This window comes from Calliphora vicina, chromosome 5 (genome assembly GCF_958450345.1).
Source record: "Calliphora vicina chromosome 5, idCalVici1.1, whole genome shotgun sequence".
Lineage (NCBI taxonomy): Eukaryota > Metazoa > Arthropoda > Insecta > Diptera > Calliphoridae > Calliphora > Calliphora vicina.
In genome coordinates, this window is record NC_088784.1 from 30496853 (window position 1) to 30519375 (window position 22523).

Below are 22523 nucleotides of genomic sequence, written 5' to 3' on the forward strand. Positions count from 1 at the left end.
CGGCGAACCAATAGCCAATTTTAATGAGCATATTAAGTTATTAAGACGGCTTAAATATTTTAGAAGAAAAAATTAATATTGTTCAAACTATTTGATCGTGTATGCTACCTGCACCCATATGATCAGATAATACGTGATTAATTTTAATTATTAATTATTGGGTTAATAAATATCAAAGAAATTAAATTATTTCAAGAAAAACAAATAATTTGTCAAAAATCGCCAACTAGTCTGTAAATCGCCATGTCGCCAATTGAAAATTTTGGTCGCCAAAGGCAATGAAAAATCGCCACGTTTGGCGAGAAATCGCCACATCTGACAGCCCTGCTTATAACATATTTAAAAATTTTTGTAAACATGTTTTTGACATTTCACAAGACAAAACATGAGTATAGCAAAAAAAAATAAGCTGGCGTTACGCTGCCACCTGGTTAAATATGCCTTGTTATTATATATAATTGGTCAATTCACAAGGTCTCTTATCATGTCATAATGTCCTAATATTTCACAATGGTTTTTATTGCTTTTCAAGCAAAAAATTTCCTTAAATAATACTTCTTAATATGGTATGTTTATTATTTTATCGTTACCAACCAGTAGAGACCTACGCCAAATGGCTAAGTGTCGATTAAGCCGAGCCGCGGAGTCGTGATATATTAGGACATTATGACAATATGACTGATAAGAGACCTTGTGAATTGACCAAATATATGGTTAAGGTTTCGCCAAAAACTCCATTTTAACCTAAGTACTCTTTGGGATCAACCTAATTACTCTCAAAGCATAATATTCGAATATTTTGTAAGTTCACAGTATTATGAATCAATAACTTTAATAAAATGTTTGTGCAACGCATTGCATGGACCCACTGTCCAATATTAATAGAGGAGGAGTTCAACTTTCATACACGGCTCTACAGTGGGCCAAAGTTGGACACCTCAAATGTGAAAAAAATGTCCGATATTTCGACAATATTAACAATATGCTGCTGTTTAGAAATTTCAGAAATTAAAAAAATCTTAGATGTATTTTAAAAATTATGCATATATAACAATTTATTTTGCGACAGACTGCACTTTGCACTGTTTGATAAAAAAAAAATATTAAATAATTTAAATATCAAACTTGTTTCAAGTTATCTAAAATATTTTATTGATATTATGTCAGTTTTGTCTACATTTTAGAATATCGCTAAACAAATAAATATATACATAATTAATATTTCATATTTAAGACATAAAGGAAATAAACAAAATCATAAAACAGAAATAATTTTCCACAGCAATAAAAATCAGACCGGTGCTACTTACTGGTGGCGGCTTTAAATTAAGTTAAATTTTAAAATGTTGTATTTATTTTTATATCATAAAACTAGCCTCTATTATTGAGTAAATCATATAGTACGTAATTGATTTCATTATTAAACATTAAATAAAACTTTTAGCTATATATGTTTTACAATTATTTAATCAGCATTACTGCCAAAATTTATTCATAAAAAGAATTTAACACGTTTTATAGTTCTAGCTGACTGATTTAAAAACATCAAGACGCACAGTGGTAACATGTCTACCTTATGTTTTATAAGTGGCAAATTAATAAACTTAACAACTCGCAGAGAATTAACCTAGCACTGTTATGTTGTTGTTATGTGGGCAACATACTTTTTTATGAATTTCTATGTTAGGTTAATTCTCAGCGAGTTGTTAAGTTTTCCCTAATTAATTTGCCACTTATAAAACATAAGGTAGACATGTTATATATCAATGGATAGAGGATTTTGTCTACTTTTAAAAAATGTATTATTTATGAATATTTTTTAATGAAATTACACAGTTATGTAGATTTTTCTATTTGAAATGGAAAAGTAAAAACAAATTTTAAAATCTGTTATAAAGTATTCCGCAATTCCCAGAAAAATCTTGAAAAATCCCATAAATGGGTTACTATATTTTGATATCGAGTATGCGATTTGAGAATTTTTGCCCTAAAGTTGAATTTTACATAAAAAATAGGATTTTTTTTAATGGATCTGGTCCTCTCGGTATCAAAAATTATAATTTTTTTTTTCATTTAAAATATTTGATGTAAAGTTAGCTTTTCAAACAGTAAGAATTCATTATACTTCCTCTTAGAAATTTTTTAGATAACTTAAAAAGAAAAAAAGTATTTTTTAGACAAAAATAGCGAAAAATCGCCATTTTAAAATTTTTTAAATTCAAATGCGTGTAACTTTGTATTCAGTCATGATTTTTAAACAATTCTTTCTTTATTTTATATATACTTCTGTTGTTAATTTTACAAAAGAAAAATGTAGAAAATCGGGAAATATTTGGAACCGAGGTCATCAAAAAACTAGAGTAGGGTGGGTAAAAATGTTGAAAATTTAATTTTCAAATGCGAATATCTCCTAAGCTCCTATGGTGCCGCCTTGATAGGCTCATGAGGTCTAAATTGAAAACTTAAACTCGACTACACTTCATCTTTGCGCGTTTTAAATTTCATTCAAATCGGACTAAGGGTTTAGAAGTTACAGATTTATTTCCCTCTTTTTTTTCTCATACCACTGTGCGACGCTTAAGCCGAAAAAAATCAATCATCTGTGGAATCCAAAATTGTAAACATATTCTAAACGAAAAACTTTTAAGTTGTTTTCTTATTACAATAAAAAATCTATGCGTTCGCTGCTTAGAAAAAATAATGAATCAGTTTAAAAACAGAATTATTAAATGCAAAATTACATGATTTCTAAAGTTGCGTAAATTATAAATATGTTTATAAAATTGCTAAATATTATTTTATGTAAAAATATTTCATTTTATTAATTAACCACAACATTGAGTAATAAGCAGCAGTTTTTTTTTAATTTTTAACACACTATACCATTCTATATTAGTTTGAGCTGATGTTTGTAACTCCGATAGTATAAAACTGGTTCTAAAAACTTATTAAAATGAATTGATATGTTTTCTATCAAATTAATTTATAGATTTGTATACTTTTAACACATTTAACTAGTATATTTGAATTAAATTAAAAATCGAACTAAATTTTTATTCTACAGATCAGACGACAAATATTTCTGACCTTACCTAACCCTAGGTCTCCACGAAGCAATAATTATTGCCGCAATTGTCAAATTTGATTGGATCCATAAAATTTGCAATGTTTACACTCAGTGATGTTAACCGTACGGTAATTACCATATTGTACGGTAATTTTGACCTCCGTACGGTAGGCAGGTAATTTCTACATTTGTACGGTAATTTTAAAAAGTTTAAATTTTTAAAAATTATATCCCAAACGTTATATTTCCATAATGTGTCTACATATAATGTACATATTTCTCATTAAAATAATCATAAAACTTTGAGGATGATGATAACCAACTACCACTAGACAAAATATATCTACGCGGTAAAGTAATCGCAAGTCTTTCAAGTATTGATATTTCAACATACAAATTAGTATTAAAAACTGATCGTAATAAATCCCCAATTGTTCGATACCAATATTTCTATAATTCCTTTAGTTTTGCATTTCCCAGAAGCTGTTGAAATGGATGAATTTAAATAAATAGATACGGAATTTATATTATAAGGCAAATAAATGATGTTGATAAAAATGGCATTCTGCTGTTTTACAAACATGGTCCTATATTCAAAACCCACTATCTTTGATATTCACGAAAATTACTTTTTGATAGTAAAATGTTCAGTAAAACAGCCCTCATCTATGGTATGAATTTCTTACAACCTATTGTCTTTTGCAGATTTATTTGCATTTTTGTTATTTCTCTATGTTATACAATTATTTTTTTCCGAATGCAAAAGCCTCTATCTTTTCAAATAATTTTCAAATATTTTTTTGGAATAATTTCTTCTTGCAATTCATGTTTTCCTACTAATTTTTGAATGCTGAACATGAATTTTGCATTTTTCAATCATTTAAAAAAATGAATTATCATGAAAATATTTTACCATTTTGTTTTTGGAAAATATAATTTCCATGGCATAAAAATAAATGGTTAAAGTTGGAGTTTGCTTAAAAAGTGTCTACTTTTAAAGTTTTTTTTTTATCTTATGTTGTATTATTAGCCGTTCTCTTAAATAAATCACGTTAAAAACTGACAGATGGCATAAATGAAATCAAAATAATTTAATTCTATTAAAATGCAAAATCCTCTATCTCTTCATTTTTATATACACATTGAATATTTTGAGAAGAAAAACCCTCTAGCATACCGAATTTTAATAACTCAAGTAATACGCGACAAAAAACAGGTTTTTGGCTTTCCTGAAAAGTTGTTTTTAAGATAGAGAGTTTTGAATATAGGCCCTCGATATATTGAATTATAAAAATAAACCTGTTTCAATAAGAAAATATTAGTATTTTTGTACTAAACTTTGGATACGGTAATTTTACCTAAAAAACGGTAATTTTTTTAGGGCTGTACGGTAATCGAAATTAAAATGTTAACATCACTGTTTACACTGCAAATTGTCATATGTAGCAATCCATTGCGCAATTATTGTTCTACTGATTGCTTGAGCAATTATTGCTAAGCAATAAACTGTCAGTTCAGTTGTCATTAATGTCAATACACCTCTGTTTTTCATACAACTGCAATCACTGTGCTGTTCAAGGTGCATTTAATAAGGTGCCATCGGCAGCACAGCTGATTATAGAAATAGCACGCACAAATGTCAAACTACATATATAAAAAATATCCGCCAGTACGCGCGTATGTCAAACTCTATATATAAAAAATAAGTGAATTCGCCTGTATTTATTTCAATTCGCCACTGCTGTCACCTTGTTAACGCCTTGGTGCTGTTGTTGTGCCGACATTTTTGCTTGAGCTTTGCAATAAATATTGCTACGTGGAGACATAAGGTAATGTACTTAGCACGAATTCTAATAATCGGTTAAGCCTTTGTATTAGATATTTTTACAAATTGGAATAAATATTTAGAACAATGTGTATTAAAAATTTCTTTAACTTAATAAAGTCGTTAAAAATCTGCTTGAAATTTCTTAGATTTTTGTGATAATGTAAGTAGTTTACAGATTCATTTATTTCTACTATAATAGAACAAACAAGTAAGAGGACCTATATTCGACTGTGCCGAATCTTATATACCCTTCACCAAATTATATATTAATTAATACAAATTTTAAATATTTTTAGGTAAACAAAATTTATTTTTTTTTCCAAAGAGTTTTTTTTAATTTTTTGGAAAAAAAATTATCGAATTGTTATTTTAAAAATTTTAAAAAATTTTTTGGTTTTTTAATTTAAAATTTTTTTTTTGGTTTTTTAATTTTTTTTTGTGAAAAGAAATATTCGAGTTAAAAAATATTTTTTCCGATTTTGACCCATTGTAGGTCCAACTTACTATGGTCTTATATACGTCGTTGTAAAGGTATTTGAAATATCTATATCCATATTGTCTATACTAGTGACTTAGTAATCCAGATATAGGTAAAAAATTGAGGTTGTCCTGGTTTTTTCCTCATATCTCAGCCATTTGTGGACCGATTTTGCTGATTTTAAATAGGAAACTTCTCGAAAGCATGTTTGACAGAATTATTGAAGATTTGAATCCCGAAGATATCTGGAGTGTTCAGAAAATTGCTTTCTACAGACAGACATACGGACATGGCTTAATCGACTCCGCTATCTATAAGGATCCAGAATATATATACTTTATAGGGTCGGAAAATTATATTGTGGAAATTACAAACGGAATGACAAACTTTATATACACTTCTCACGAAGGTGAAGGCTATAAAAATAGTGAATCATTGGAAGCAATACTAAATGGTCTTTCAATAGGGACTTTGACAATTGATAACGGCCATATTGTTGAAGCTACAGCTGTCGAATTGGCTCTGATTTTGTTCTGCCAAATCACCATGGACGGATAGAACGTTCTACAACATCTGCAAGTGATAAAATTATTTTTATCTGTTCGGCCAAAAAAATCACTGTTTGGTGTGTATTTTGGACTGGCCGAATACCGATGACGCCGGTCCATATTTCATTCAGACCGACGTTGGCCAGGCCATCACCTTACAAAGCGAGCATACAAGTACAAAGCGACTATAGGTCAATGATTACCAACATTTTTGGATTGAATTAAAAGGACGGCGCTACGAGCCACACCTTTCATCCCAAATTGGATAGTCTGCACTAGCGATTTGGGGGCATGAAGTGAACTCGCCATCGAGATCGTATGATTTGACTCCATTAGACTTTTTATTTGTGGGATTTCCTTAAGTCGCAGGTCTATGCGAATAAGTCATAAACCACAGTTGGATCAGGAATATGGGATATGAAAGGGAGGACAGAGGGAGTAGTGTTTGTGGAAAATCGACATTGCGTCGATGATTCAGCGAATCAATAGAGTTGGATTATTAGCCCTCTACTTTACGAGGTCGAAATAGACTTTGAGATACCGGGCCATACATGGGAGTTGTATTCCATTTTCGGACGTATATAGGTCGTATAAATAGTGAGGAGATCAGATGGAGTGAAGTAATTCCTACACTGTTTCAGAAAATCGATACACTTGAATTCTTCTTTCAACACTTGAAAAATGTGCTTAGCGTCTGCTTCCACATTTTTCACACCACTCATAAATAAAGTTCAAGCAACGTGATCTGTAGTTCGTTTTTGTGTCAACATGTAACACTGAGTCTTGTGGGCGTTGAAAAAGACCATATTCGCACGATCGCATTCAGATATTGTTACAAGGTCCTGATCATTCATGTTTGGCTCATTGCCCAAGGCTCATGCTTGGTCTATTACTGAATGAGTATGAATAACAAATGTTGCTGCCATCTGCAAAATAATAGATACAGTTTGAAGTTTTACGTAAATATGGAATAGAATAGGAGAAAGATGGCATTGATGGGCCTTTCAAACTAATAAACAATTTCGATGATTTGTCACACACACTTTGTTTTATTTAAATTTAAATATAGGAAGCACTTATCACTTTACATCTTTTTTCTATTTTAGAAGTTCTTAAATAAAAGTATTCAATATAAAAATAATGATTATATATTGAAAATTGCACAATGAAAAATTTATTTGGCAATGTCAAAGATCATAATTTTGAGTATTATTGATGCTGCATTCTTGAACAGATGCTGCATAGATTTGCGGCTTGCGATCAACCTAAATCATTGAACTGACAGCTGTGAGCTAAAAAGCATCACTGCTGCTGCTCTTTCAAAAACAATAAACATAAAATTATAATTGAAAATAATTAATATATTTATTTATTTAAAATAAAAAGCAATTAATTGAAAAATAAATATTATTGCATTTTGTAATTAAAATGTGACGATAAGAGCAGCAACGACATTAATATGATTAAACACTTAATAATTATGAAAGATTACTTACACCACAAAAACTGCACGTAAATTAAGATTAAAATGTTTAAATAGTTAAATAAATTAATAATTTAAACAATTTGTAGTTAATAATATTAAATAACACTAAATTAATACTCGTTTAAACGTTAAACAATTTAATTTTTTGTAAATTATAAATAGTTAATAAATAACTAACTATTCGATTAAGATAGTAGTAAATTGAGCACTTAATTATTTTGAAATAAATATTATAAATATTTTGATGTATTTTGTACTTGTATTTATTTAATTATATATTAAAATTTTATTATAATAGGGGGTGGTTATTGATATGATATTTTTAAAACTTTTGTTATTTTTAATAATTCGTGCATTTTCATTTTCCGTTTATTTGTACAACTTTTATTATTGTTCGTTAATTAATTAATTAATTAATTAATAAATTTTGAAATTTTATTTATTTGTGGTTTTATTTATGGTTTTTATATGTTGTGATTATTAGGTATTTAATTTCACGTTTGTTTTAGCTAAAACCATCCGCTACCTTTAACGTTTAAATTTAAACTGAAATCTATTGAAAACTACAAAATTAAACCGAATTAAATGCTGCTGCAATAAATAATACAAATTTTGTGTATCTTAAAGTCATCGACTGTAGACAATGCAGACAGAAATGTTTTGGTTTTAAACGATCGAAGTTTGCAACGTTTTTGTGTTGCCCTATGCACTGTGGGTTAGAATCATTATATTTGGGAATTAAAACTGGTATTTTGAACTGGCTGTTCCGATTGACGTGAAATTTCTTATGGATGTAGCAGAGGGCACTTTAGACTTGTAATATTTTTAAACCATCTCCACCCCAATTGAAATTAAAAACAAGAAAGAGAGCTATATTCGGCTGTGCCGAATCTTATATACCCTCCACCAAATTATACTTCAAAATACAAATTTTAAACATTTTTAGGTAAACAAAATTTATTATTTTTTCCAAATTTGTTTTTTTAATTTTTTGTAAAAATTTTTTTTCGAGGTGTTATTTAAAATTTTTTTTTAATTTTTAAAATTTTTTTTTTAAAATTTTTTGTGAACAAAAAATTCGGGTTAAAAACTATTTTTTCCGATTTTGACCAATTGTAGGTCCAACTTACGATCGTTGCAAATGTCTTTGAAATATCTATCATTAGATATCCATATTGTCTATATTAATGACTTAGTAATCCAGATATAGGTCAAAAATCGAGATTGTCCTGGTTTTTTCCTCATATCTCAGCCATTTGTGGACCGATTTTGCTGATTTTAAGAAACTTCTCGAAAGCATGTCTGACAGAATTATTGAAGATTTGGATCTCGAAGATATGTGGGGTCTTCAGAAAATTTATTTTAACAGACAGACGGACAGACAGACAGACAGACGGATATTGCTTAATCGACTCCGCTATCTATAAGGATCCAGAAGGTGAAGTGTATAATATCACAATTTGGTGTAATTTTTAAGGATAAAACACTATATGCTTTTTCCATCAATATTGTAATGATTCGGTACGCTACCATAAATACAAATATTTCTGTAAACCCTGTAAATTTCGAAGAGGTATAAATATACCACTAGTCACTTTTTATTGAATGTAACTCGTTGAAGATAATATATGCCTAATTTCATGATTTTAGGATCATTATTAAGATATGGGGGATTTCATATCAAGTGAACCAACTTTTGAAATTGATGTCTGCCGATCGGGATGAAATTTGCACAAAGGTTAGACCTATTGGATAGTAATTCGGACACAATTTTTCAAGACATACAATTTTTGAGTTAAAGCATTTATTTGTATATATATATATATATTCCACTAAATCAGAGAGTTCTTGACCGATCTTGTTGAAAAATTGTGTCTGAATTACTATCCAATAGGTCTAACCTTGGTGACATCGATTTGCCATCGAGCTGCTACGATACTAGACACGATTATGGATGTGGTTTTGTAGTCAGCAAGATAATTAAATATCTTGTCTCCACGTTCACTCCAGTGGACGAACGGATAGCTACTATATGCATCAAGGCGAAGATTATTTATATAAGCCTTATTTGTGTCCATGCCGCGGCGGAGGATAAGGACGAGGAGGTCAAATATAAATTTTATGAGCGCCTAGAAGAAACATATGACTATGCGAAAATCTGAAGGGAGGAGATACACGATCCAACAGTCGGCAGATTCAGACTTCACGAAGACACCTGTGATAACGGCTTGATACTAATATCCTTCGCCGTGGCACGAAACATGGTAGTGAGTAGCACTAGGCTTAAACATCTCGATACTTACAAGGAAACTTCAGCATCCCCTGATCAATTAACGAAGAACCAAACTCACATTGTTGTGGTAGGAAGGTGCTAGACGTGCGTTCGAGCCGAGGTGCCAACATTTGATTTGCATCAGTACCTTGTTGCTGCTAAGGTTCACACTCGTCTAAATTTAGAGAGAAATACACGAACGATCCAACAGAGGAAGTTGGACGCCAAAAAACTGCACTCACAACAAAGTGCTACATACTATTCCACTCAACTAATCCAAATGCTACAAGAGTGTACTTCTTATCCCGATGATATCTGCGCAGAATGGCTACGTATTGCACACTCCATGGAACGATCAGGAGTTACGCAATCCAATTGCAGAGAAATACGCTGCATACCTGGCAATACTGCAGTACGCTGTAACGCGAAGAGTACGTTACAGCGTACTGCAGTGGAAAGGCGAGAGTGTGAGGAGATCGTATGCGCCAAATATAGATGTATAAGCCTCCTTCCTAATGCATACAAAATTCTGACGATCGAACTATGTGAACGATTGAAAATAAATGTCAGCGAAATAATAGGACCCTACCAATGTGGCTTTAGACCTGGTAAACCGTCCAGATATTTACATTACGACAGATTCTTTAGAAGACCCAAGAAAACGAATCCACACTTATCACTTGTTCGTCGACTACAAAGCTGCTTTTGACAACCCGATTCGAACAAAGGTATTTACAGCCTTGTCTGAGTTTGGTATACCTGCAAATCAGAATGACTGATACAAAATCATTGGTTAAAATAGGAAAAAACAACAACTTTATAAACTAATAGAGGTTATGTCACATGTAATTACATATGTACGTGTGAACGTGGAAATTATGAAATGTATTGAATACATGTCCCAATACATATGAAATACATACCGTGTGACCCTCTTTAACTAATAAACATTATAAGTATTTTATATTGTTTTTGGAATAATTTTATACCATCCTAATGCTTTTTGTTCAATAAAATTCACTATCTTATTTCTTTCAAATAAAGAACAATTAAATATCTTTACGACGATACCGAATACAATCGTAATTAACAATTTGTTCTAAGATGAGATACGATCCCAAACGTTTGGCATCATTGTCTTATCGTGGAAAAAACATTTTAATTACGAGGTATCAACATATAACCAGCTATATATTGAAGTATTTGGATGTGGATGAATAAAAAATGGAAGAAGTTTATAAATTTTACATATCTGAAATGCCCTATTTTGCGATTCTACAGTGTCGTTTATGAGCAATCTGTGGGGTCCATGGTCAATACTTAAACCCAATTATTCCTCTGCTACGCTAGTTAGAAATGACAGATTTATAATATTTTCATACTGATCTACTGTGCAATGTATAATTTATTTTAATTATAGACCAAGGTTTTCATTGAAAAAGTTAGTTATTCGGTCACTACCAACCTTTTGTTGACACATTATGGCAAATTGCAGCAAATTCAAATACCTTTATAGCAAAGCCACAAACCATATAATAAGTATCTATTGAATACGATCTACTGTAGCGCCTTGACAAACATAAATTATCAATTTAAATTTTGTATGCAAAATAAAAAATAAATGTATTCTCCTAATATTTATTTGACATCTTTAAAACAATAAAATAAAAAAATACTGACAATTTTAATTTGATGATAAATTTATGGCGTTTAGTAGTTTGTTAGTAGAGAAGGTGGAGTGAATATTAAAGGTAAAACACAGATCGGCATAAATCAATTAAAAAATCACGCACTTTTTACATGGCAAAATTTATAGCAAAGTAACCTTTAGATGTTTCTTTTTCGCTGCTTTTGTGGTGTGAATCCATTTTACTAGGTCAATAAATAAAAAATTACGTAAATTTTTTATTTGTTTTTATTGATAATTCTGCATTAATTATGTAAAATGATATGCACAGACATAACAAAATACTTTTTTTTATTTAAGTTAAGCTACATATAATATTTTAAATTTTAATAGTTGTTTTGTTTTAGTACCTACTTTATCATGCTGATTTGCTGACAAACCAGTCTAAAATTCACGTGGTCGATTTTGGCGATTTAACAATATAATTATGAAAATGATAACAAAACAAAAAATTTAAGAAAATTTAATTTAAAGAAATTTTAAGGTTTTTGAAACAAAAAAAACTGTATTAAACAGATCACATAAATTATAGAAGGCGTCCAGTAGTATGAATTATATACTGTCGCACAGTGGTTTAGAACTTTTTTATTTTAGAAATAATTCGATAAATCGTGAACGATTTGAGATATATTAATGGAATTTAAAACTGTCAGAGCTGAGGTGTTTCTACCCTATACCAACATAGTGGCGAGGGTGTATTAGGTTTCTGCAGACGAGCAAAAAATATTGTCCCAACAGCCAAAGTATACTAATCTGATCAGGATAACTTTCTGAATCGATTGAGCCGTGTCCGTCCGTTCATGTAAAACTTGTAATCAAACTGCAGGTCGCAACTTAGAAGATTATTCGATAAAATTCGGCACATACATCTTTATTGACGCAAGAACGAACACTACAGAAATCGGATAGAATCGATGCATTATTTCGCCTAGCCCCCATACAAAAGTCCTCACGAAATAGGACTTTATCTGTCATAAATGTGTGATTTATATAGGTATCCACAAAAATTTTCCCACATATAAGTTTTATATAAAAGGAAATGACATTTAAAAATTCGTTCAATAACACTGGATTTTTGCAACAGAATAGCAAACCTATTATTCTGAAAGGGCATGTTGAGTAAATCATTTTTGTAGAATAAACTTATTGTCCAGCTGGTCTGAATTTTTTTTTTTTGCAGTGAGTCTTTATAGGATCGGAAAATTATATTGTGAAAATTACAAACGGAATGATAAACTTATATATACCCTTCTCACGAAGGTGAAGGGTATAAAAATGATATAAGTTAATGTCTAAGATTATTCTTATTGTCAGAGTTATATTGTGGAATTTTATGGGGACAATTTGTCCATTTTTCGAGAAAATAAAAAAAAAAATCTTCAAAAAATTACATTTAAGGATTAAAATATTCTACGAAAATTTTTGTCGAAATATTTCAGTGAAGGTCACCAAAGACACTAAAGTTGTAAGTAAGGTCTTTAGGGTTAATTAGAAAAATTACACGCCAGCTTGGGTCTCACAATTTGTTAAAAAATCCCCAAAAATCTATTTATTATCCTAATGAGCTGACATTTAAAATATAAATAGTCCTTGAGAAGATCTACAAAAAACATATATACATATGTAGGTTCTCGCTTTTAGGGCAAGAGTTATTTAGGTTTATTTATTTATTTTTGTAAAATATTGCTTGATCTTTTTTTATTAGATTTTAGATATGTACAATTTTAACGGTTAAAGAAATTATAACAAAATTTGGAAATAATGTAGATCCATATTTTGGACACTTTTTATTTTCAAATACCGAAATTCCAAAAAGTGCCTACTGTGACGTTATTTACAGTGTGATATTAGAATTACTTTCGTATGTATTTAAATAGGATATAGGGTTATATGAATATGGACCTTTTTCGAGTATCGGTACTCTGCCTTTTTAGAATTTTTTACTCAAATCTAAAATTGTTTTTTTAATTGGTAAAGTTTGGTTAAGTCTGGAGGCGAATAGGACCACTTAAGGGAGCTAAGTTTTACTTTACTCACTTTTGCATTAAGTTCTCTTTTCAGATCATATACAAATTTTATATAGTCTCGAAGAAAATTTTTTTACAAAGAAAAATTATAGGCACTTTTTTGGGAAAAAACGTAAAAATACGGCCTTTTTAGGTGTTCCAAATTTGGATGCTTTATTTACAACATTGGTATCTTTGGTCACCCCCACTGAAATTTTTCGGCAAACATTTTTGTAGAATATTTTAATCCTTAAATGTCCTTTTTGAAAGGACTTTTTGATTTTTTCGAAAAAAGGGTCAAATTGATCCCTAAAGAGATGAGATAGAGGGTTAAGATCTTCCACAAAAATGATCTGCATAAAATTCCACAATATAACTCAATAAAAATTCTCTCAGACATTAACTTACAACATTTTATTCACTTAGTATAATGTTCCCTTCCATCAAAAAATAAAAACTTTGACCGACTGTAAACAAAATCAGACCAGCTGGACTATAATTTTATTCTACAAAAATTATCTACTCAACATCCCCTTTCAGAATTTGACAATGTAATTAGTCATAGCTGCCATATAAGGTCCACAGCTGAAAATAACTTTAACAAACATAAATCCCTTCAAAATGTTGGTATCCAAATAAAATTCAACACGAATACGTCTCATGTATATATAAATCATGCCACCAAATTTCATGGCGATTATTTCATAATTAGTCGTAGCTCCCATTTCCGAAAATCACTTTAACGCAGGCGCAGATCCAGGTCAACCATTTGGGGGGTGAAATTGAAATTGTTCTAGACTTTTCCATTTATTAAATTTTTTTATATGAAAACATTTCGGTTTAGGGGGATTCCTATTTCACCCCCTCTGGATCCGCAGCTGCTTTAACGAGTATAAATACCTTCAAAATTACATACCCAAATCATGATGATCGGGCGATTAGTCGTAGCTCCGACCTTATAAATACACATCAAAATAAACAAAAAAAAGTCGGCCGAAATATAATGTTTCTAAACCACTGTGTGTCGTAATACGGAAAAAATCAGTTTAAGTTTTATATATCTATTTAATAGATCTATCTATCATATGTATTTATGAATAAAATGCCACTGCATTGACAAATCATTGTATTGTCATTTGTCAAATAAAAATTATTTAACAAGTTGGTCTTAATCATGGTCAAGTGTGTGCTGAGCTAGCGAGTACTCAGTAGTTGGTATTTACTCTAGACAACAGACTTGCATACCAATAAATTAGTACTTAATCTTTGTTGTTGAATTTTTTTAAGTTTGTTTTTTTTTTTTGTGTTATTTCTTTATTCTAACCTACATAATGAATCAATTCAGTAACAGCGATTATCACATTATTTATAGCTATTTTGCATATTATATGAACATGTAGTACGTAGTATGGCTTTTTTAAATTTTAAAACGAGTGTATTGATAACAAATGTCATTGTTATTTAAACAAACACATATTTATTTAGTACAATGCAAATTGGTATATCAGTTTGTACAATAGTATGCAAGTTAGAATTTACAAGAAGATACAATGATGGTTCTTTTATTATTTAAATAAAAAAACAAGTCGTGTGTAGACGAAACTTCTCCACTACTCATCTGCTCGGAACGAAACTATAACTCATTTAAATAAGCTACACATATGTATGTATGTAAATATTGATCTGTCTATAAACAAAACATACAATAACAATTTTAGTTAAAGACTAATTTCCAACACTAAGATAATTCATATTAAAACTATAGCCCTGCAGTTCTGAGGGACTGTTCTACACCTATTCCAATTGTATTTCAGAAGTTTCTAATTGTATTTCAGAAAATTCTAATTATATTTCCGAACATTTGGATTGAATTTCAGAAATTTGCAATTATATTTCTGAATTTTCTAATTGAAAAAAAATTTCAGAAATATCCAATTATATTTCAGAATTTTCCATTTTTATTTCAGAAATTTCTAATTGTTTTTCAGAAACTTTCATTTGTATTTCAGAATTTTCCAAATGTATTTGAGAATTTTCTAATAGTATTTCAGAAAATTAAAATTGAATTTCAGAAATATCCAATTATATTTCAGAATTTTCTAATTGAATTTCACAATATTCCAATTATATTTCGGAATTTTCCATTTTTATTTCACAATTTTCTAATTGTATTTGAGAAACTTCCATTTGTATTTCAGAAATTTCCAATTGTATTTCAGAAAATTCCAATTAAATTTCAGAAATTTCCAATTATATGTCAGAATCTTCCATTTTTATTTCAGAAATTTCTATTGTATTTCAGAAATTTCCAAATGTATTTGAGAATTTTCTAATTGAATTTCAGAAAATTCCAATTAAATTTCAGAAATTTCCAATTATATTTCAGAATTTTCCATTTTTATTTCAGAAATTTCTAATTGCATTTCAGGAACTTCCATTTGCATTTCAGAAATTTTCAATTGTATTTCAGAATTTTCCAATTGTGTTTCAGAAAATTCCATTTGTATTTCAGAAATTTCGAATACAAATGGAAAATAAAAATAGAAAATTTCTATATAAAAATTGGAAAATTCTGAAATATAATTAGAAACCTTTTAAGTATAAATTAAGAAGTCGGAAATACATTTGGAAAATTCTGAAATATAATTGGAATATTCTGAATTACAATTAGAAAGTTATGAAATATAATTGGAAATTTCTAAAATTCAATTGAAAATTTCTGAAATATAAATTTCTGAAATTCAATTTGAAATTTCTGAAATACAATTAGAAACTTCTGAAGTACAATTGGAAATTGTGGAGGATAAAATAACTACCTTCTAGAGTGCAAAACAATTGTAAAGTGACTACACACTAAATTATTTAGAGACACTAAAGTGACAATTGACTTCGCCCTAGAATACCTGGGATGTATAATGTAATCAATTAAGTGAAAGATATCCAATGACTAAAATATTTAAATTGGAGTTGGTCTAGTAATTAGACATTAGTTATAACTAATTTCTAAAAGGCATACATTGTCGACTTGTAAAACTGCTGGATTGTTTTAAATATTTGATATTATTAATCACAATTGCTTACAAATATTTACAAGTATTAACTAATATATTGTATTTTGCAACTATGTACTTTAAGATAAGACAATTTGATAAATCCATTCATTATTAAGCCATAGTACTTGAGTATATATAATTTAAGGCGCTACCTTATAAGTGCACACATGTGTTTAAAAACTGTGACGGATATGGATGAAAAGCATAAGTGTCACTCACATTAATGTCGATATTAAAACAAAAGAAAAATATATAATCGATATTGCACATTTTCCTTTAGTTTTTAACATAAATAATACTTTGAAAAATAATACTAAATTTCAATGAATTAATGTAAAAACTATTGTAATACAAATTAATTAATTCATAAAATTAATTAATTTTCAATGTAATTATAGAGTTCAGTGGAACACTTTGTTCTAAAACTTGGTTGATTGGTTATTAGAAGTATTATTGATTTCGGAAAAATCCCAAATTAGATTGTGATCAAAATCTAGTTTAAACAAGATTTCGGGCAGATGTAAATTGGTAATCACACGAATTTGTAATGCAATATGATTTCTGTTGCTATAAAATAAATATGCAAAATTTATCCTGATATCAAGATTAATAAATCAATCATGATCGTTAAAGAAATTTTTGGAAAAGGAACCTTACAAACTATTATGATATGATGCCATTTTATATGAAATTTATTTTGTCCAAATTTCATTTATAGGAGAATAATGCTCCTAAATTTGTTTTTCGGCAGTGGGTCTTATATGAGAGCTATGATCAATTATTGAACTATCCTATCAGAATTTTGTTGTATTTGTCCGATCATTCCCTAATTTAGCATAACATATTCCTAATATATTTGATTTATTTGTGATGGTTTTTGAAAAAGCACTATTCTAAGAGGAGATTTGTTTGGGAACTAAGATAAACAGTGGACAGTTCAGAACTAATTTCCGGACACGTACCATTACCAAATAATTACATATGCCAAATTTGATTAAATTAGCTTCAGAGTTATGAGATCGATTTATATGGGCAGATAGATATTCAGACTTTGAAAGTGTTATTTAGAGTCTATTAATGTACTTAAAGGTGGGTGTATGGACTATTTGTCATTACCGTTACAGACATCATCACAAATGCATAATAACATCCCTACTGTAGTAGTGTATGGTATTAAAATAAACAATTGATTTAATACGGTACTAGAGTTTAGTTGAAGTTTTTATTTGCTCGTGATTAAATATAGGGAATTTTTTATACAATAGATTATCTCTTTCTTGGTAAAAGTATCAAGAATTAATTGATTAACAAAACACTTAAGAATGTCATATCTGTTGATTTAAATGAAATTTGTCAAGTATTAGTATCAACTCAAATTTTTTTATTTTAAAAAACAATACTGAACACTATCTGCAGACAATTAACAAATAAAATTGATATGCAAAAGTATACAAGAATTGATGAATTTTCTTAATATTGCGGGATTTCGTTAAAGAAAACTTTCTTAAGCATTAAGAAAACTGTTTTATGTCTCTCCTGAACACTTAAAAGTTTTTGTGTTAATACAGCATTGTTGAGTGCGATATAATATTGTATAATACCTTGATTTTTACCCAAAATTTATATTAAAAAAATAACTTTGGGAAGCTTTTAGATTCAACTCTAATCTGTCAAAAATATTTTCTGAATTGTCTGTGTTGAAATAATCATCCGGTTTTTTGGCATTTTTTTTCTAGTGGCATTTTTAAATGTCGGCTTAAATATTTATACCCTACACCACCATAGTGGGGAGGGTATTATGCGTTTGTGCAGATGTTTGTAACGCCCAAAAATATTGGTCTAACACCCACCTTAAAGTATACCGATCGACTTAGAATCACTTTCTGAGTCGATTAAACAATGTCCGTCCGTCCGTCCGTCTGGTTGGCTGGCTGGCTGTCCATGTAAACCTTGTGCGCAGAGTACAGGTCGCAATTTTGAAGATATTTCGATCAAATTTGGTACATATTACTTTTTCGGCCCAAGGACGAAGCCTATTGAAACTGGCTGAAATCGGTCCATTATTTCACCTAGCCCCCATACAAAGTCCCCTCGAAATTGGACTTTATCGGTCATAAATTTTTAATTTATCTATGTATCTACACAAATTTCGCTCCAAATAAGTTTTATATATACAAAACTCATGTCACCAAATTTTGTTACGATCGGTCCATAATTAGTCATAGCTCCCATATAAGGCCCACTTCCGAAAATCACTCATGAATATAAATTATTGATATTTTAAAAGAAAAATATTTTTACTCATTTACTTGGTGTAGGGTATTATATGGTCGGGCTTGACCGACCATACTTACTTACTTGTTTTTTTTATAAATACGTCTAATAGTAAGAGAAAAATAAATACAAATTAATTACTGGACGTGGCTTAACCCCTTGTGGACCAAGGCTTTAAATTGTTGAAAAAGTTTTATTTTTTTATGAAATATTGAAAATAAGGATTTCAGGAAGTTATTTTCAAAATTTTAACTTTGTGGAGGACCTGCAAGGAACCGAAAGGGACCTTCAAGGATCCGAAAGGGCTCTGGTACCGTAGGGTCAGCATCAGCCAAATGATAAAACAACTCATAGATTTTTGTTTAAATTTTATTAATATATTAATTAGTTTTGTAACTTTTATAACATTTTTTATTACAAGTCTATTTTATGGTATTTTACGAAACAGAATTTTTTAAGGTTGCCTGAATGCCGAACCTAGTGGTTCAAATTATCGTAGAAATCATTTTCAAATATTGTAAATTTATCAATTTATTTGGAAGTATTGAAAATGTACCAGTATATAAGGGTTTCGGTTCAATATTACTTGTTTATAGTTTAATTAGAAGGAAGTTCAGAATGGTTTTATACTTAACGCTACAATTTGGAAGATTTCGATTTGAGCTTGGTTCAGATACCTCAGTATCGTACTTAACATGATGTATATACGGTATTTATTCTGACTCAAATATATGGGGGATTTCATGTCGAGTGAACCAGCTTTTGAAATCGATGTCTTCCGCTCGGGATGAAATTTCACAAAGGTTAGTTCTATTGGATAGTAATTCAGACACAATTTTTCAACAAGATTTTTGGAGAACTCACTGAATTAGAAACAGAGTTTTTTTTTTCATCCATGTAACTTATTACCTATTGTTCTTAGCAAAATGTGGCCCAAATAGTTTAGATTGCTATTTCTTCAATATTTCGAAAAAAAATTTTAAAAGATAAAAATATGTTGACTTTTTTTCAGAAATCAAAAAGTTTTTGACTTTTTTTCAAAATGGATTCTTTATTTTTGCAAAATTAAATACTTTGTCGACTTTTTTTTATCAAAATGGACCCTCTTTTTATTTTTTTTTTTGGAAAAATAGTTAGATTTTGCAAAAAAAAGTCAAAAATTATATGTCTTGAGTTACAAAATATTTTGATCAAAAAGGTCTTCAGGAAAATATCTATGTTTTCTGTTGAGAGAAAAAAGGGCCCATTTTTTTCTAAAGATTGAAGAAATAGCTATCTAAACTATCTAATAAGTTACATGGATGAAATAAAACACCTGATTGGCCAAAATGTCAAATTTTGACCACCCCTAACTCATATAGTTCTTCACCGATCTTGTTGAAAAATTGTGTCTGAATTACTATCCAACAGAACTATTCTTGGTTAAAATTGTGAAATCATAAACCGATATTGACCATTTTGAATAACAAACAAACTTTATTAAAGAAGTTCAGCCACCTAGATACATTCGTTTGGGCCCTATCGTGTTTTCAGACAGACGGACATAGCTAGATTGTCTTAGAATCTTACGAAGACCCAGGATATACATATATACTTTTTGGTTCTACGACCAATATTTCGATATGTTAAAAACGGAATGACAAAAACTATATAACTCCATCTTTTTTGATGGTGGGTATATAAATAAATTATTTAAAAATATAGAAGGTTTTGCATTCAGAAATTAATTTTGTTCAAGATAGGTAAATTACAAAAATGTCAATAAAATTGTAATTTATACCACAGATGTTTGCTGAATATTTTGCTATTGCCTGAGGCAGTCTTCACTTTTTTGCACCTGGTTCCTAAACTAATTTGCAAATTAGTTTCTGATGGCTGTTCTGAGTTTATTGGGTCATAGTTATCCTAAAAATAAATTATTCGACAACTTTTTTTTTAGCTTTTTAAAGTTTGCGGGTTAGGGGTAAATATATTTCCAACTTTTAAATTTGAATTTCAGGGGATCACATTTTATGAGACACAAAAGTTAATTCTTAACGATTCTAAATTATTTTCTATATAAAAAATATAAAATTTTTGTATTGTTTTTATATTTTCACTTACCTTTACTTAAACAACTCCAAATTATTGTATATGTACCGATAATTCAATATATAGGCTTTAATCATGGAACTGTAGTAAAACAAATTTTATTTCTGTAAATTGATACTGATTTTTTTTTATTTCACTAAACGCGCTTCACAATTTCACTTTAAATTTATGTTTATTTTGTTTTTCAGTTTCCTTTTTTTGTATTAGAATATATCGTAATATTTTTGAATTGATAGCTTTGTTTGTAACGGCAATAAAGTCAAGTGTTTATTTAAATTTAATAAAGTTTTTCTCTTGCACAAATTATTAAACATGTAAAATAATTCCAATTTTTTCAATTTTAAACGTAAACTATTATTTGAAAATTGTTGCGTTTCGAAGGCAGTTTTTCGAGGAGGCGTTGAGGTAAATTTCAATCTCATAACTTTTCCCATACAGGTGGATAGCAAATGTTAAATAGAATAATTAAATATGTTGTTTTAAACAAGAGTTTTTTTTAAAGAGTTTTTGGTTTTAAGTTTTTTTATTATTATCCGTTTATTTGTGTTTAATTTTTTGAAGAATTAAGCTAAATTTCTGACATGACCTACACGTCGGCAACTAACGGTATTAGCAAATTTTAAAATATACATTTATATTTCCCAATATACAACACTTTATTAAGATTTGAGGGAAACAATTTTATTATATAATTGAGGGTGAAGTTAATTTTTTTCTTTTTTTCCAGGTGCTTTTTATTTGAATTTAGAATTTGTTGTGCAAGTTCGGCCAATTATCGTTACTGATTTTCTTTCAGTGTGCTGTGATCGCTCTCAACTGAGTTGTCGTATGTGTGATGTGTCCAACTGACTGATTTTCCAGCAGTTGCTGCAATGGATTTTATAGATTTTCGTTTTTTTAAATAACTGTTTTATTATCATACTTACGTACTCTTCTACTTGGGGTTTTTGTCTATGTGTGCTTTTTTTTATTTTGCGGCGAATTCAGATTTTTATTTTCACTTGTTTGTACGTTGATTGTATGTTGTTTTTGCTTCACGTAAGTGTATGTGTTATTGTAGAATACATTTCTAAGATACATTTTTCTTACACATATTCACACAACTTGGAAAGAATTGTGTAAAAGGTGTGGCCAGATAGTGGGATTGATTGATTTGTTTGAGGGAATATGAATTTAAAAGTCAGTTGGTGAATAGTAATGTTAAATACATATTAATGTTGAAATTAGAATAGTAAATTTAGAAGGATTTGTGTTTAGAACAGCGATCGGCACTCACAGCTACCAGGGGCCAAACACAATCGAATGTGTGCGAAACTCGATAGAAATATGAAATGAGAAACAAATTGCAGATTGTATTATAATGCAACATTACAACATATAGTAAAGTCATAAGTTATGTTCATGCCAACCACTACATAGTGGGAGAATTTCACAAAAAGTGGAAATAAATTTGTAATTTTTAAAATTTTAACAAAACTTTTCGTGGTTATATAAGAGGTAAGGGAAAGATATCATGGACTGACATGGACTGTTTTCAAAAACATTACCCTTTACCATTACTGTACTGTATATATGTATATTTCTAAGATAAATTAAAATTTACTAAGGTTTCTATTAAAATACAGTAAATTGCAACTTTAAGCATTAAAGTATAACAAAACAACTAAAAAAGTATAGTCGGATAAGCCATATAATACCCTACACTGAGTGTAAGGGTATATATATTCTACAAA

General features: G+C 29.4%; 1 protein-coding gene across 1 annotated transcript in view; it reads right to left on the reverse strand.

Annotated features, from left to right (window-relative positions):
* Positions 1–21630, reverse strand: part of Slc45-1 (Solute carrier family 45 member 1) — a 36183-nt gene extending 14553 nt beyond the window's left edge. Inside the window, exon 1 of the mRNA XM_065512478.1 lies at positions 20803–21630. The gene's annotated coding sequence lies outside the window, so the exon portion shown is untranslated. The remainder of the gene's footprint in view (positions 1–20802) is intronic.
* Positions 21631–22523: the final 893 nt, after the last annotated feature.